The following is a 15312-nucleotide window of genomic DNA, read 5'->3' on the forward strand; positions in this document are numbered from 1 at the left end:
ATCTTCTCAAAGTTTTTTTCCTTTTCCATCCTTTTCCCTTGTCTATCTGCCTCCCTCCCCTCCCTCCCTCCCTCCCTCCCTCCTTCCTTCCTTCCTTCCTTCCTTCCTTCCTTCCTTCCTTCCTTCCTTCCTCAGGGAGATGTCCCCTAGAATTCAAAGGCCTTTGCTAAGTTTTGGTGATAATATTGAAGGTTTATACCATCGTAATATTCCTTTCTTTATATTCTGTATATTATTCTTAAGCTGTATACACGAAGCATAACAGTTTATATATATAAAAGTTGGCTGGAAGTTTTCAGTCCCTCTCTCTAAAGCTCCCAGAAGTGAATTCAAATTTCACAACCCATGAAAGCCCATGAAAGAATCTTGGATCATATTCAAGGAAGTCATTAAGGATTTATTAGAGCACAAATGCATCAACTTTTAGTTTTCTTAAAATGGGCTGTGAACTATAAAGGCCCCTGAAACTAAAATAGAAGCTGGAGGAAGAGATAATAGGGAGTAAAGGGAGTAACTTATGTTAAATCAGGAGACAGGGTATTTGTAATTGTTCTAGAGATTGATCTGAAGTAGTGAAAGGAATATGGACAAGAAAGCCCACTTAAGTGGATTCTCATTCTGGTAAGATCAGTGACAAGTTAAATGATCTTGAGCAAAGTAAATGACCATGGTTTATCTGAAAAATGAAGTTGATAATGTATTCCTCATTGCATTTTTTGAGGGCTAAATATTTTAGTATCTAAAATATTTAATACTAAACAGTGCCTAGCAAATGAAAGATGCTGAATGATGGTTTCCACCTTCCTTTGCCTTTTCATATCTTCCTGGTGGTGAAAATAAGATGCTCCTCACAAGCAGGAGACTGGTGACTGCTTGGTTCTAAAAAGTATTAGTCAGTTTGTGAAAGATTATCAATAAAATTATAGATAACACGCACTGAAGCCATTGCATCCTTCCTGAGCAGTTCTGTGCTAGCTATTCTTATATATAGCTCCTAATTCAAGCTTACAATGTGCTTGCAAGGTAGGTGCAATCATTCCCTACTTACAGAGAAGAAATAGAATGTGTATAACATGCCCCAGATCACTGAGTGCACACCTGGGCTTAACCAGGGACAACATTCATATCCAGATATTATTAAACTGTAAAATTAGTGTTCTTTCCACTCAAACATGTACTGGCATTAAAGACTATTTTACTAAGATATTAGTGGACAACTGAGATTACAAGGCTGCATTTTGTTATTTACCTTATTCTCACTTTTTTCTAAGCTTTTAATTTTTTAAAATTTGATTTTGTAATATTTGACTCGTGTAGGAAAGTCATATGCATCATACATGGTTATGAAGCAAGATAACAAAAACATTTGTGAATCCATCCCTGGCTAAGACATCTCTGAACTTTTCTTTTTTGCATTTTAAAGATTTTGTTTCTTTATTTCTTCTAAAAAAAATAAAGGGATACATGTGCAGAGCATGCAGACTTGTTACATAGGTATACGTGTGCCATGGTGGTGTGTTGCACCTATTGACCCATCCTCTAAGTTCTGTCTTCAACCCCTGGTGTGTGTTGTTCCTCTCTCTGGGTCCCTGTGTGCTCAGTGTTCAACTCCCACTTATGAGTGAGAACATGCAGTGTTTGGTTTTCTGTTCCTGTGTTAGTTTGCTGAGAATCATGGCTTCCAGCTTCATCCATGTCCCTGCAAATGACATGGTCTCATTCCTTTTTATGGCTGCATAGTTATCCATGGTATATATGTGCTGCATTTTCTTTATTCAGTCTATCACCGATTGGGCATTTGGGTTGGTTCCATGTCTATGCTATTGTAAACAGTGCTGCAATAAATATATATGTGCATGTGTTTTTATAGTAGAGTGATTTATATTCCTCTGTGTATATACCCAGTAATGGAATTGCTGCTTCAAATGGTATTTCTGGTTCTAGATCCTTGAGGAATTGCCATACTGTCTTCCAGAATGGTTGAACTAATTCACATTCCCACCAACAGTGTAAAAGCATTCCTATTTTTCCATCTTTTGTTTCCTGATTTTTTAATAATCGCCATTCTGTCTGGTGTGAGATGGTATCTCTTTGTGGTATTGACTTGCATTTCTCTGATAATCGGTAATGTTGATGTTTTCTTCATGTTTGTTGGCATAAATGTCTTCTTTTGAGAAGTGTCTGTTCATATCCTTCACCCACTTTGGATGGGTTTTTTTTTTTTCTTGTAAATTTCTTTAAGTTCCTCGTAGATTCTGGACATTTGACCTTTGTCAGATGGGTAGATTGCAAAACTTCTCCCATTCTGTACATTGCCTGTTCACTCTGATGATAGTTTCTTTTGCTGTGCAGAAGCTCTTTAGTTTAATTAGATCCCATTGGTTAATGTTGGCTTTTGTTGCAATTGTTTTTGTTGCAATTGCTTTTGGTGTTTTAGTCATGAAGTCTTTGCCCATGCCTATGTCCTGAATGGTATTGCCTACGTTTTCTTCTAGGTTTTTTATGGTTTTGGATTTTACATTTAAGTCTTTAATCCATCTTGAGTTAATTTTTGTGTAAGGTGTAAAGAAGGGGTTCAGATTCAGTTTTATGCATATGGTTAGCCAGTTTTCCCAGCACAATTTACCGCATAGGAGATCCTTTCTCTGTTGCTTGTTTTTGTCAGGTTTGTCGAAGATCAGATGGTTGTAGAGGTTTAGTGTTATTTCTGAGGTCTCTGTTCTGCTCCATTTGTCCATATGTCTGTTTTGGTACTAGTATCGTGCTATTTGGGTTACTGTAGACTTGTAATATAGTTTGAAGTCAGGTAGCTCGATGCCTCCAGTTTTGTTCTTTTTGCTTAGGATTGTCTTGGCTATGTGGGGTCTTCTTTGATTCTATATGAAATTTAAAATAGTTTTTTTTTTTCTAATTCTGTGAAGAATGTCAATGGTTGATGGGAATAGCATTGAAACTATAAATTACTTTGGGCAGTATGGCCATTTTCATGATATTGATTCTTCCTATCCATGATTTCCATTTGTTTGTGTCCTCTTTTATTTCCTTGAGCAGTGGTTTGTGTTCTCCTTGAAGAAGTCCTTCGCATCCTTTGTTAGCTGTATTCCTAGATATTTTATCCTCTTTGTAGCAATTGTGAATGGGAGCTCATTCATGAATTGGCTTTCTGCTTGCCTATTGTTGGTGTAAAGGAATGCTTGTGATTTTCACACATTGATTTTGTATCCTGAAACTTTGCTTAAGTAGCTTATCAGTCCAAGAAGTTTTTGGGCTGAGATGATGGGGTTTTCTAAGTATACAGTCAGGTTGTCTGCAAACAGAGACAACTTGACTTCCTTTCTTCCAATTTGAAAACACTTTATTTTTTTCTCTTGCCTGATTGTCCTGGCCAGAACTTCCAATTCTAATGTTGAATAGGAGTGGTGAGAAAGGACATCCTTTTCTTGTACCTGTTTTCAAAGGGAATGATTCCAGTTTTTTCCCATTCAATATGATATTGGCTGTGGGTTTGTTATAAATAGCCCTTATTATTTTGAGGTATGTTCCATCAATACCTAGTTTATTGAGAGTTTTTAACATGAAGCGATGTTGAATTTTATCGAAGGCCTTTTCTGTATCTATTGAGATAATCATGTAGTTTTTTTCTTCCGTTCTGTTTATGAGATGGATTACATTTATTGATTTGTGTATGTTGAACCAGCCTTGCATCTGAGGGATGAAGTCAATTTGATCATGGTGGATAAACTTTTTGATGTGCTGCTGGATTCAGTTTGCCAGTATTATATTGAGGATTTTTGCATTGATGTTCATCAGGAATATTGGTCCTAAATTTTCTTTTTTTGTGGTGTCTTTTCCAGGTTTTGGTAAGAGGATGATGCTGGCTTCATAAAATGAGTTAGGTAGGAGTCTCTTTTTCAATTGTTCGGAATAGTCTCAGAAGAAATAACGCTACTCAGAAGCTGGTAGCAGCTCCTCTTTGTATTTCTGGTAGAATTCAGCTGTGAATCTGTCTATTCCCGGGCTTTTTTTTTTTTTTTTTTTTTTTTTTTTTTTTCTGGTTGGTAGACTATTAATTACTGCCTCAATTTCAGAGCTTGTTATTGGTCAATTCAGGGGTTCGTCTTCTTTCTGGTTTGGTCTTGGGAGGGTATATGTGTCCAGGAATTTATCCATTTCTTCTAGATTTTCTAGTTTATTTGTGTAGTGGTGTTTATAGTATTCTCTGATGGTAGTTTGTATTTCTGTGGGGTTAGTGGTGATATCGCCTTTATCATTTTTTATTGTGTCTATTTGATTCTTCTACCTTTTCTTCTTTATTAGTCTAGCTAGCAGTCTTTCTATTTTGCTAATTTTTTCAAAAAGCCAGCTCCTGGATTTGTTGATTTTTTTGAAGGGTTTTTCATGTCTCTATCTCGTTCAGTTATTTTCTGATCTTAGTTATTTCTTGTCTTCTGCTAGCTTTTGGATTACTTTGCTCTTGCCTCTTTAGCTCTTTTAATTGTGATGTTAGGGTGTTGATTTGAGATCTTTCTACCTTTCTGATGTGGGTGTTTAGTGCTATAAATTTCCCTCTTAGTAATGCTTTAGCTGTGTCCCAGAGATTCTGGTACATTGTCTCTTTGTTCTAATTGGTTTCAAAGAACTTCTTGATTTCTGCCTTAATTTCATTATTTATTCAGGAGTCATTCAGAAGCAGGTTGTTCATTTCTATGAAATTGTGTGGTTTTAGGTGAGTTTCTTAATCCTGAGTTCTATTTTCATTGCACTGTGGTCTGAGAAACAGTTATGATTTCAGTTCTTTTGCATTTGCTGAGAAGTGTTTTACTTCCAATTATGTGGTCAATTTTAGAATAAGTGCCATGTGGCACTGAGAATAATGTATATTCTGTTAATTTGGGGTATAGAGTTCTGTAGATGCCTACTAGGTCCACTTAATCCAGAGCTGAGTTCAAGTCCTGAATATCCTTGTTAATTTTTTGTCTTGTTGATCTGTCTAATATTGACAGTGGGGTGTTAAAGTCTCCCACTATTATTGGGTGGGAGTCTAAGTCTCTTTGTAGGTCTCTAAGAACTTGTTTTATGAATCTGAGTGCTCCTGTATTGGATGCATATATATTCAGAATAGTTAGCTATTTGGTTATTTTGCTCACTAGTTGTTGCAGTTTCTTCATAGTGTCATTGGTCTTTATATTTTGTTTGTTTTACAGTGGCTGGTACTGGTTTTTCCTTTCCATATTTAGTGCTTCTTTCAGGAGCTCTTGAAGGGCAGACCTGGTGGAAAAGAAATCCCTCAGCATTTGCTTCTCTGGAAAATATTTTATTTATCCTTTGCTTATGCAGCTTAGTTCGGCTGGATATGAAATTCTGGGTTGAAAATTCTTTTCTTTAAGGATGTTGAATATTGGCCCCCAATCTCTTCTGGCTTGTAGAGTTTCTGCTGAGAGGTCCACTGTTAGTCTGATGGGCATCCTTTTATAGATGACTTGGACTTTCTCTCTGGCTACCTTTAACAATTTTTCCTTCATTTTGACCCTGGAGAATCTGGTGATTATGTGTCTTGGGTTTATCTTCTCATGGAGTATCTTAATGTTATTGTCTGTATTTCCTGAATTTGCATGTTGGCCTGTCTCTTTAGGTTGGGGAAGTTCTCCTGAATAATATCCTGAAGTGTGTTTTCCAGCTTGTTTCCATTCTCCTCCTCTCCTTCTGGTACTCCCATCAATCGGTCTTTTTATGAAGTCGCATATTCTTGTAGGCTTTGTTCATGCCTTTTCTTTCTTTTTTTTTTTCTCCATTCTTGTCTGCACATCTTATTTCAGTAAGGTGGTCTTCAGACTCTGCTATCCTTTCTTCCACTTGTTCTATTCAGCTGTCGATACTTGTGTACGTTTCACGAAGTTCTAGTGCTATGTGTTTCAGCTCCATCAGGTCATTTATATTCCTCTCTAAACTGCTTATTCTACATAGCAGTTCCTCTAACCTTTTATCAAGGTTCTTAGCTTCTTTGCATTGGGTTAGAACATTCTCCTTTAGCTCATAAAAATATGGAACACTTGACAAATTTGCATGTCATCCTTGTGCGTGGGTCATGCTAATCTTCTCTGTATTGTTCCAATTTTAGTATACGTGCTGCCGAAGCAAGCGCACATCTCTGAGCTTTTAAAACTTCTTGCCTGTTCCTCCCAGATTCTTTCTCTTCGTTGTTTCCTTGTTTGTAAAAAAGTTTATTTACATATGTAAATATCTCTAAACAATGCTTAACTTTGTTTTTTAGCATTTTCAAAATTGTTTCATGCCATCTTCAGTCTTCTGTGTTTAATGTTTTGACTTAACATAATGTCTCTCAGATACTTACTTTCATGTTATTGCTTATGGTTATATTCATTTTTATCACGACATCATCTACTACATACGTTTTTCAAATTTTATTTGTCCATTGTTTTTTAGATGGACATGGATTAATTTTTTTAAAAAAATTATAACTGTAATACACAATGTTGAATACCCTTTGCTTAATGTTGTCCCTAAGACTTGGAAATAATGTACTTATAAAAATTTTCTCAATCGAATGAGCATTAAATATTGGCTTATTGTGGTGTCAGGTTCATTTTCCTAATTATTAATGAGGGTGAACTTCTTTCTCAGTTTAAAAATACTGTTATTTTAAGTTCAGGGGAACAAGTGCAAGTTTGTTACATAGGTAAGTGTGTATCATGGGGGTTTGTTGTACAGATTACTTCATCACCCAGGTATTAATCCTAGTACTCATAAGTTATTTTTCCTGATCCTCTCCCTCCTCCCACCTCCACCCTCTGAAAGGCCCCAGTGTGTATTGTTACCCTCCTCACCATGTGTCCATGTGTTCTCATCATTTAGCTCCCACTTATAAGTGAGAACATGCAGTATTTGGTTTTCTGTTCCTGTGTTAGTTTGCTAAGGATAATGGCCTCCTGTTCCATCCATGTTTCTGTGAAGAACATGATCTCATTCTTTATGGCTGCATAGTATTCCATGGTGTATATATACCACATTTTCTTTATCCAGTCTATCATTGATGGGCATTTAGGTTGATTCCATGTCTTTGCTATGGTGAACAGTGCTGCAATAAACATATGTGTGCATGTTTCTTTATAGCAGAATGATTTATATTCCTTTGTGTATATATCTAGTAATGCAATTGCTTGGTCAAATGATATTTTTGTCTTTAGGTCTTTGGGGAATCATTACACTGTATTCCACAATGGCTGAACTAATGTATAAGCATTCTTTTTTCTCCACAACCTTGCCAGCAACTGTTAGTTTTTAACTTTTTAATAATAGCCATTCTGACTGTTATTTGATGGTATCTCATTGTGGTTTGATTTGCATTTCTCTAATGACCAATGATGTTGACCTTTTTTCTTATGATTGTTGGCCACATGTATGTATTCTTTTGAAAAGTGTGTTCATGTCCTTTGCCCACTTACTTATATTTTTTATTTATTGTAAATTGTTTAAGGTTCCTTATAGATGTTGGATATTAGACCTTTGTCGGGTGCATAGCTTGTAAAAATGTTCTCTCATTCTGTAGGTTGGCTGCTTACTCTGTTGATAGTTTCTTTTGCTGTGCAGAAGCTTTTTAATTTAATTTGATTGCATTTGTGAATGTTTGCATTTGTTCAGTTGCTTTTGGCATCTTCATCATGAAATCTTTAACCGTGCCTATGTTCTGAATGGTATTGCCTAGGTTGTCCTCCAGGGTTTTTATTGTTTTGGGTTTTGCATTTAAGTCTTTAATCCTTTAGTCTGTCTTAAGTTAATTTTTGTATATGGTGTAAGGAAGGAATCTAGTTTCTTCTGCATATGGCCAGCCAGTTATTCCAGCACCATTTATTGAATAGGGAATCCTTTTCCAATTGTTTGTTTTTGTCATGTTTGTTGAACATCAGATAGTTTTTTTCTCAGTTTATTAGCAGTTAGTGTTTTCTCTTCCATAAAATGACCTCTTCTTAGTTTTTGGCTATTTTCTGTTGGGTTGTTAGACTTTACAAAAATTAATTTGAATGAGTTCTTAAGATATGTTAGATATCAATCTCTGTCACATGTGTTTAAAATATCTTCTCCTAGTGTTGATTTGCCTTTTTACTTTCTTTTCAATGTTTTGAAATGTATTATTATTCTTAATTTCTGTGTTGTGGAAATTATCAATCTTTTATTGTATGGTCAGTATTTTTAATTTTGATGAGGTTCAATTTATTAATTTTTTCCTTTTATGGATTGTGCTTTTGGTGTCAAGTCTTAGAAATATTTGCCTAGCCGTATATCCTAAATTTTTGTACAATTAAGTGTGTGATGCATTTTGAGTTAAGTTTTTTAAGCTGTGAAGTTTAGGTTGAGGTTTACATTTTGCCTGTATTTTTCCAATTGCTTCAGCACCATTTAACAAAAGACTCTCCTTCCTCCACTGAATTGCTTCTGTACCTTTTTAAAGAATCAGCTGAGTGTATTTGTGTTAGTTTATTTTGGGGTTCTTTATACTCTTCCATTGATCTATGTGTCTGTCCCTCCACTGATATCATGCTCTTGATTATTGTAGCTATAGAATAAACATCAATATTGGTTAAAGTGATTTCTTCCACTTTAAACCTCAATAGGATTTTGATAGGCATTGCATTAAACCTGCATCTTTACTATGTTGAGGCTTCCAATCCATGAACATAGTATGTCTCCATTTATTTAGAGCATAGACTGATTTCCTCAGTATTTTGTAATTTTTAGTACATAGATCCTGTACATGTTGTATTTCAAATACATCTAAGCATTTCATTTTCTTTGGAACAATTATAAATGGAATGGTGATTCTGATTTTGGTTGCTGCATATTTATTGTTAGTATGTAGAGGTGTGACTGATTTTTCTGTATTGATCTGAATCCTTTGACCTTGCTGAACTCATTTGTTCATTCTAGGATCATTTTTGTAGATTTCTTGGGATACTCTATGTCGATAATTATGTCATCTACAAATACAGACAGTCTTTTTTTTTTTCCTTTCCAATTCGTATGCCTTTATTTTTTTGCCTTATTGCAGGGTCTAGGATTTCGAGTGCTGTAGTTTCTAAGAATTGTGAGAGCAGATATTGGACATTTTTACATTTTTTTCAATGTCGTAGGGAAAGCATTCAGTCTTTCACTATTAAACATGATGTTAGCTGCAGATGTAGATGCTTTTTATCAAGGTGAAGTTAGCACCTGTCTCTCTTTTCCTCACTTGCTGACAGTTTCTAACATGAATGGTGTTGGATTATGTGAAATGCTTTTGCCATGTCAGATGATATGACTAGTTTGATTAGCATTTTTTTTGTATTAAAAGATCCTTTTCTATTTTGAGATCATAAGGATATTCTATTTGGTTTTCTAAAAGTTTTGAAGTTTTACCTTTTACGTTTATATATTTATTCCATTGGGAATTGATTTTGCCCATAGTGTAAGAAAGTGTACAACTTAATTTTTTATAAGGATTGTTGATTGTATCAGCTCTTTCATTGAATATATATCCTTTTGCCATATCTCTCATATGATTGGGTCTGTTTTGTTCTGTTGCACTGACTGATCTCTCTGCTCTGGGTTAATATTGTATAGCTCTAATTATGTTAGTTCAGTAAGCCTTGAGATTATGTTGGGCGAATCTCTACACTGTACTCTTCATCAGAAGTTTCTCCCCTAGTTTGTGATATTCATTTTCCATATAAGTTTTAGAATTGGCTACCATGTTTCTTGAAAAGCCTATCAGATTTTTAATCTGTAAACAATTTATGGAGATTGACATCTTTTTGATATTGAGTTCTGATACTTTCCATGAAAATAATATTCCCATTTATTTAGAGATTTTAAATATCTCTCATAATGTTAAAAGTTTCTCCATAAATGTCTTGTGCTTATTTTGTTTGATTTATTTCATGGTAGCTTGGTACCTTAAAGGGTTTTTTAAAAGTAGCTTTTAAAATAGTATCTTTTTGCATAATATTTGTTTGTCATTGATATATAACTAATTAATTTCTATGTATTAATCTCACATTCAAGCACTTTACTAGACACTAACTAGCTCTAATTTTTGGCAGATTATTTTGGGTCTTCAATGTGGAAATCATATTATATATGAATAAAAGGGGTTTTGTTGCTTCCTTTGCAGTCCTTTGCATTTTTTGCCCCTTTGTCATTACACTATTATGTTAAACAGAAGTGATGATAATAGACATTCTTTTCTTGTTCCTGATTTTAACTTACTTTACCATTAAAATTTATATTTACTGTAAATTTTTGGTAGACAAATTTTGTCAGATTAAGAAAGCTTTCTTTGATTTTTATTCTGAGTTTAAACACACACACACACACACACACACACACACACACACACACGGGTGTTAAGTTTACCAAATAGTTTCTACACATTGTGACATAATAACTTGTTTCTTTAATCTGGTAGATCATACGTATAGACTTTTTGCCAATGTAAACCAACTTTTCCTTCTTGAAATTCATCTAACTTGGTCATGATATATTATCTATCAATGCAGTACCCTTAACCATCATTACCAATCAATTGGAATCACCAAGTAAACTGGAAATTATTTACCAACTCGGACTTAAGTGAGCTTCCTTTATTCTCTCCTCCACCAGAAATACTTCCATTTTAGTACACAGATTCTTTGATTCCAAAAGTACATACACAACATGAAATATAAATTGTTTATGTTTAAATTCAGGTAAAGGAGATATTTGCAAAAAAGGCTTGTTTTGCTGCATCTCCTTCAAATCATCCTACGTAGGTAAAAGTCTGTTTAATCTGTTCAAAATTCAGGCCTGCTCAGAAGAGTTGGGTGTGGTTTAAAGTTCAAAGGAATCCTCAGTTTGTGACTAAGTGGACAGGCACTGGAAATATCCACAGGATAAACTAGCAAGTGTCTATTTTAACTCTAGAAACCAAATGGGGTCAGGCGCAGTGGCTCACATCTGTAATACCAGCACTTTGGGAGGCCAAGGTGGGCAGATCACTTGAGGTCAGGAATTCGAGAGCAGCCTGGTCAACATGTTGTAACCCTGTCTCTACTAAAAACACAATAATTAGTCAGGTTAGTGGGGCATGCCTGTGGTCCCAGCTACTTGAGAGGCTGAGAATCACTTGAAGCCCAGAGGCAGAGGTTGTAGTGAGCAGAGATTGTACCACTGCACTCCAGCCTTTCAGCCTGGGCGAGAGAGCGAGGCTCCATCTTAAAAAAAAAAAAAGAAGAAGAAGAAAAAATCAAATGGTAAATTTTTTGAGTTTCTTCTGCGAGGATATCCCATTTATCTCTCTTTATTCAGCATGTTTTCAGAAACTATGTGTTTTTCTAATTTTTGCACTTGATTCATTAGTAGCAGACGATACATGCTTAACTTCTGTGGGTTTCTGTTTCTATATTTTTCCTAAAAGGCAGAGGAAGAGGGAAGAGAAGTTCTGGGCTAAAGACCCAAGAGCCTTTCATTTAAAGGCTTATGGCCAAACTGCAAGCCTGTGGTGATCTAGACCAATTAAATCAGAAACACTGGAGTTGAGACTCAATCATCTATATATTATAAACCTCCCCGGGTGATTCCAACAGGCAGGAAAGGATGTGGATCAGTGTTTCCAGCTATCAGAGTCAAATGACTATTAATATGTATCTAAGGACATAGCAGACATTTTGTAAATATATTAATTCACTTAGTCTTGCTCCTCTTTAAATACAGTGGAAAGGGAAGTGTTTTAATGTTTTACTCTCTAAAACTTCTACTGTCTTGGAACTTTTCCTGTGGTAGACTAGCAATGAGAAAATCATGGAGGAGGCAGTGACAGCAGAATGACAAAAAAACACACCGAGGTGTGTGCGTGTGCACACACACACAGATTCAAATATTGTAAGTAAAAGGCAAGAATTTGGGGATCCATAATTTTCTACTGTACTTTGGTGGTGAATGAGACATAAAAACCTTTTTTTTTCTACTGATCACAGCATGATTTTCTTTAGGTTCAAGCCCGGTGCTCTGAGTAAGTTGATTAACTCCAACCAGGTGAATAGTTTCACTAAAGGTAACATTCTCCTCCCAGGGGAGAAATGCTGTCTATAACCTGCCATTGATTGAAGTGGCTGACCGTGTAGAACACACACAAGTTCTACCCATCCTGCATCCTGCACCAACCCTGAAGCACAGGCACTTCCTGCAGGAGGCAATGGAGAAGAAACAGCCTGCACTAACTGCTGGGCTTTGCAGGTGACAATAGCAAAGGTTTATTACAGTTTCTGAACAAGTTAGAAAGTAAATCTCTATTGTAGATAGCCCTGCAAGTCCAAAACCGTAGGAGGTTTAGGAAAATATGGGTTTTAGCAGCAGGTGAAAGAATGATGACAGCACTATAAGTCTAATGTTGAATTTTTCTGAGTTTCTTAAACATGACATTGGCCATGGGTCAATCATATGTTTCAGTCTTTAAAGAGATGGAAAAGATATTTTGTGCCCAGGTTCTTTTCTATGACTCTGATTGTACTGTGGCATCATATAGTTGGTAGACTGAGTAGAAAGTAGTATAAATTTTCATTGTTATTAACCACCTATGATTCAATTTTTTAGGAAGATGCAAAGTGAGAGTGAAAATTGTCTAGAGCCTGATACAGTGGACTTTTTAAGTTTGTTTCTGGTGTCTTCCATATCAACTTCAAGCCATGAAAAGTTACCCAAACAGGACTTCATGTATACTTTCTCTATGGTATTCATCATCACTCATTCAGGCAATAGTGACTGGTTCCTCTTCTGGGCAGGCTTTGTGCTGGGAAATGGAGAAAATGCAAAGGGACATATGTGAAACTGTCCCTGATATTAAGGAGGAAGAGACACTCAAATAACACTCAAAGGAGGAAGATTGTAGTTACTGTACAGCTAGGACATAGATGAAAAGCGACAAAGCAAGGCATTCAAATGTTCATTTATACGATAACACAAACCCATCTGTTTCAACGAATCAGTGTGACAATCAGAACCTCTCAGTTTCCATCTGGATATCTGTTGTATTGTCAACACTGCCCAATTTTGAGGGTCATTTGGTTTTGTAGCATGATAGATTCTTTGAAGGTCATTTGTTTCCTTTCTTGTAGCATGTGTTGCTGCAGCTCCAATAATACCCTTTTGATGACATCACAGATGATGATTCATCCTTAGGTCTTATTCACTCAACACACTAGGCTACACTGGCACAAATCCTCATTTCATTTTTGCTACCTAATTGGAAAACTACTGTCAAATACTTCAAGAAGGAGAAAGAAACCCCAGGAGAATTAGGTGATAATATTATTCAGCGCTATCTATTGAGAGCATTTATCTAATCAAAACAAAAGATGTAACACCTGGTATGTATCTAGCACTTTCCCCAGCTGGTGCAGATGGATGCAGCCAGCTTGAGCTCTGAAATCTCTTCCATCCCTGAGTAGTCCCTGAGTGGTGGTTTGAGCCAGACCGTGAGGGGAGAAGCAGGCCAGGCCAGCTCAGCTCAGCAAGATCTCAGGCTGCCTGGCAAGTCACTTTGATGTGCTGTGCCTTTGAAGTCAGTTCTTTCATATGGAGCTCTCTTCTCACCAGTCTCTTTCTTAGCCCCTGCAGTTTATCAGAGGAAGAAGAGGCCTCCAATAATTACTTCTTTGAGGGAGGCAGAGAGAAGTGAGACATGGAAGGAAGAAAATAAAGACAGGCAGAGAGTGAGAGCAAGAAAGCCAGAACCGGGGAGTGAATATTAAAGGCAGTTGGCATTTGAATTTACCTTGCCTATATTGTAGTTGAAATATCTACCCTTAACATAAGCTGGATTTAGCTTTATAGGTGCTTTTTTGGAGGGAGGGAGGAATTTTGTACTCTTACATCTAGCTTCTTGGGCCTGTTTGATGTTAATAAGAATACTGTTAGCTTGTGTTTTAAAATGTCATCTTAAAAGAAGTCTTGCGTTTGCTTGAGTATCTTTATTTCACTAATTTTAGGAACTCTTTTAGAAACTGTAGGCACACCACTGCCAATATGCTCATCTGAAGTGGTAACTATTTCATGAAGTTATGATGATGAGGAGATGAACTAAGATTTGTAAAATGCTTAAAAGCATGCCTTGCAAAGGAAATGTTATGTAAGCATTTATTAAATAGAATAATAAAGAATTATTTAAAAATAAAATATAAAAAAGAACAATTAAATAAGAATAAAACCAACAGGGTAAGTTAGATTGTTCATCATTCAATCCTGTTCTATGTTGAATTATTTTTAAAATTAGGTTGATTAGAGAAGTCAGTGTAGTGCCTGTCCCCTCTTTACATAGCTGGCTGATGCAGAAATTCCCTGTTGGTGCCATATCTTATAGATAACTCAGAAGACACTTGTTTTAGTTATTTCTAAGCCTCAGGCTTTTGACTTCTATGGTGCTAAGGAGGACACCTGTCCTTAGCTACTTAGATTTTAGCAAGAATATTATTGCATCGTCTGGTGGTTTGGCTCAGACATGGACTAGAATACATAATGACTGCCTGATATGGTTTGAATGTTTGTCCCCTCCAAAGCTCATGTTGAGATGTAATCATCAGTGTGGGAAGTGGGGCCTGGTGGGAGGTGGCTGGGTCATGGGGGCAGATCCCTGTTGAATAGCCTGGTGCCCAACTCGAGGTAAAAAGTGAGTTCTTGCTCTGAGTTCACATGAAAGCTGGTTGTTTAAAGGAGCCTGGAACCCCCTCCTCTCTGTCTCGCTTCCTCTCTCACTGTGGGATATGCTGGCTCTCCCTTTAGCTCCTGCCATGATTGCAAGCTCTCTGAGGCCTCAGCAGAAGCAGATGCTGGCACCAGAATTTCTCTACAGCCTGTGGAATTATGAGCCAGAAACAGCTCTCTATTTTCTTTATAAATTACCTGGTTTCAGGTGTTTCTTTATGGTAATGCAAATGGACTAACACACTACCTTTATTCTGTGAAAAGTTTCTCTGGCTTGAAATATGGTGAACAACATCATTTGTTCCTTATTCCAGGAAGAAATTCAAAATCCTTTCAGATTCCATGTAGTATTTCCATATTTCTTTTGAGCCTCTTACCATGTAGAGCTGAATCTTGAAAAATGTAAGGGTTAGGGTCAACTGACCCCTGTGTAGTTGAAAATCCCGGCATAAATTTTGACTGCTCTTAACTACTTAATACTTAACTACTAATAGCTTACTATTGGCCAGAGGCCTTACTGAAAACATTAACAGTTGGTTAACGCATATATTTTTTTTTATTATTATTGTACTTTAAGTTCTATGG

At 36.2% G+C, this 15312-nt stretch overlaps 1 long non-coding RNA gene across 1 annotated transcript in view; it reads left to right on the forward strand.

Moving 5' to 3' along the window:
• Window positions 1–13247: 13247 nt before the first annotated feature.
• LOC108527176 (uncharacterized) overlaps window positions 13248–15312 on the forward strand; it is a 96077-nt gene continuing 94012 nt past the window's right edge. Inside the window, exon 1 of the long non-coding RNA XR_001884726.1 lies at window positions 13248–13394. This is a non-coding gene — a long non-coding RNA (uncharacterized LOC108527176). The remainder of the gene's footprint in view (window positions 13395–15312) is intronic.

The sequence above is a fragment of the Rhinopithecus bieti genome, unplaced genomic scaffold (assembly GCF_001698545.2).
Source record: "Rhinopithecus bieti isolate Rb0 unplaced genomic scaffold, ASM169854v2 scaffold_3912, whole genome shotgun sequence".
Classification (NCBI taxonomy): Eukaryota; Metazoa; Chordata; class Mammalia; order Primates; family Cercopithecidae; genus Rhinopithecus; species Rhinopithecus bieti.